Genomic DNA, 3,025 nt, shown 5'->3' on the forward strand with positions numbered 1-3,025 from the left:
CATAAAGGGGCTAATGGGGGCCAGGCCCTCTCAGATTTTATGATGGCAAGGAGTCAGTCTACGAGAGGAGTATGGCTTGACTGGGCGCACCATTTAAAAACAGGTATGGGTACAGAGCCATCCATAAGAAGTTATAGACATAGGGCCTTCTTACAAGTTTGATGCTATAGCATGCGGAAATAACGCCAAACTTAGACTGGTTGTAAAGCCCCCAGATTATGAGTGGCAGAATGGCAGAGTGAGTCCCCGTTCGTACAGTCCATAGGTCTCCATTGGGGATTTGTAGGATTTACTGTGGGTGGTAATTCCAACTTTGGTCAATCTTCCAGTTTTTGAAGGTAAGGTCGAGGAAATACCTCCTGCGAAGTTCAGGAGGAGATAGTTCCTCCACTTTTACTTGGAATTGATAGTATGGCAGTGCGATACAAGTGCTGGTAATTCTCTTACTACCATTTTCTTTACAGTTGGAAAATGCATTTTATTTATTTATTTATTTTTATAATGCGCCGTTCATCCGTAGGTCTCAGGGCCCATGCCGTGTTTGTGTGATTTCTGTAGATGAAGAAACTTATGTGTGCTTTCTGCCACTGTCGCAAGGTGGGAGGACATAAACACGCATCCTGGTTTTCCCTCCCGCAGCAGATTGGAGTACGAGAGCTCCCTTCCCCTCGTTCCAAAACCTGTTTCATATATTTCGGTGCTCTTTAGGGGATAGTGGACTAGTGCCTTCCTTTTCCAATTATTAATGACGTCAGGTATGTCCCAAAATTCCATGTTAAGGCCCCATTAGTGTGTATAAATGGGTGGGTTGGTTGCCGCCGAAAGAATTAAGCCATTCTCAAATTGTGGAATGTTATATTATTTGTAGGGAACTGTAGTGGTGTTAAAAATAATCACCTTATTCCCAGCATGCAAGTATTTAAATTATCTTCACATTTTAGAGACGTAACAGATGATATTCGAATAAATCATAACAACTTTTCTAAATCCCTTAGTTCAGGGGACATGTATTTATTTACATGTATTGTAAATGAAAATCAAATGAACAACATGTAAACATAGAAAAAATCATTGTCATTGTATATGGTCAAGGAATGGAGACATCGTTTAGAACCAGGTTTACCCACATCTGAGACAAAACATAGGTTCTGAAATAGGAATGGAAAACAATGCTAGGTTTAACAAGAGATTGCTTTCTACATGAAAACCATTCTTCAAAATCAATTGGTTCCTAATATTCAAACCGAAGACAACAAGTAAACAAAAGCAATTTTTACTGATGTGGTACTCTTCTAGTAAAACAACACTGGATTGTAATACATCTAATGTTAGCACAACAGATTTGTGATACAATGATACCAAAACAGTAATAGCCAAGATTCAATGCATTCTGTTCTATATATGCCGTTAGGTAACTCTGAACCGGACATTATGGTTAGAAAAAATGACATTTCAAATGCATTGCTCTTAAAGGGTATGTGGCTTAGCTCTTTTTGGTTTGTTTAGTCAAGCAAAGTTCTGTTTATGGTGAAATCTTGCACATTAGTAGGGTGGTGGCCAATCCTTGGTCTACGTCGGGAACTACAAATCCCTGATGTTTGACTGACAGCAGGTGAAAGCCTGCTGCAGTGACGTTTCGGCTTCTGAGTGGACAGCCTTCTTCTGGGCCAGTAGGATTGTGATAGCCTAAAGTAATGTGTAAGAAGAGAAAAACAGAAATGGTCTGTTTTAAGTAATAAACTTGCTCGAATTTTTATATTAACAGCAAGTGTTGCTGGGTCAACAGTTAAAAAAAAAAAAAAAAAAAAAAAAGGAGAGAGAACGCAGAAACACATATAGATGTGTATTCTGGAATGGGGGGGAATTAAAATTAGACTCACCTTGGGTGTGTCCGGGCTGGAAAGGGAAGGGTCGTGATGGAACTTTAGACTGAAGTGTGGCTGATGAGATGCAAACACTGAGTGCGTATGAGACCCTTATTTTGGCCTTCTCAATAAAGTCTGGTATGTGCGGGGATGTCCGCTGGAGAGGCTGGAGATCTAGCACACAACAAAAGAAAAGGCGGGAAAGGATGAGAGGCATAAGGTTGCTATTACATGTAAAATATGACAACTGGTTGTCATAAGGCTTGCAGGTGTCAAGGTCAAGCATGTGTCTAAATCTTACCCAGCACAGGAGCCGGCTGTTGTAAGGCTGCGCCGGGCATGTAACTGTGCAGCTACGTGGGGCCAGAGTCAATCCAAGGCAAGTTGAACTGGTCAATTCGTATAGATGTGGTTCCTGTAAAATGCAGAGGGGCAGATGTTGGAAAAGTGACATGGGAAAATGCCGTGCTGTGTTGAGTAGAAAAGTGTGTCACCCTGGGTGAGCCTGCTGGGAGCTTGAGCCTACCTTCAAAGGGCTGTGGGGAGAGAGAAGCGTCGTAGTCCGCTGCGTGATGGTGGGGAGCTCGGGGCTTCGTCCGGGTTGATCCTGGGCTGGACGATGTGCTACTTAGCTGTGCGCATGCGCTTTAGTCTGGTGTTTTAAGCAATGCGTGTTACGTGCGCAGATGTGCGCATGTGTCAAAAGTAAGTGTTTTAGATAGAGGGCTCTGTGTGCTGTTCCTGTTGGCAAACAGGGACACTACTCTACTCGCGCATGCGCTGCGAGGACTGCGTCTGCTGTGAGGTGCCCGTCTTGTGTGCGGGTTGCAGTGTTATCTGGCAATGACGCGTGGTGTGAGCCCTTTAAGAAAGCAGAGGCTAAGGTGATGTAGTCTGGTCTAGTTACAAAGAATAATAAAAAAAAAAAAATAAAAAGCTCTGGAACTGTGCTGCTGCTCGAGGGCTCTGTGTGCCCTATTAATGTTGTTGGTCTGAGGACAGGGGGAGAGGGTGTGTATAAGACTCCCATTGTACTCAGAGCCTTGTAGTAAAGACATAACCTGACAGTATTAAAGAAAGCTATTAAATAGAGGCCCCATTAGTGGACATTTCAAAAATGATCATCTGGATTCGCTTTTTTTAAATTATACACATGGTTC

At 42.8% G+C, this 3,025-nt stretch overlaps 1 long non-coding RNA gene across 1 annotated transcript; it reads right to left on the reverse strand.

Moving 5' to 3' along the window:
* Positions 1-962: 962 nt before the first annotated feature.
* LOC138568976 (uncharacterized) lies at positions 963-2,596 on the reverse strand. The gene is made up of 4 exons (XR_011303033.1): positions 2,392-2,596; positions 2,167-2,280; positions 1,881-2,039; positions 963-1,686 (listed from the first exon to the last, which is right to left on the reverse strand). It is a non-coding gene; the product is annotated as an uncharacterized lncRNA (long non-coding RNA).
* Positions 2,597-3,025: the final 429 nt, after the last annotated feature.

Source organism: Ambystoma mexicanum, chromosome 2q (genome assembly GCF_040938575.1).
Source record: "Ambystoma mexicanum isolate Mex_15411 chromosome 2q, UKY_AmexF1_1, whole genome shotgun sequence".
Lineage (NCBI taxonomy): Eukaryota > Metazoa > Chordata > Amphibia > Caudata > Ambystomatidae > Ambystoma > Ambystoma mexicanum.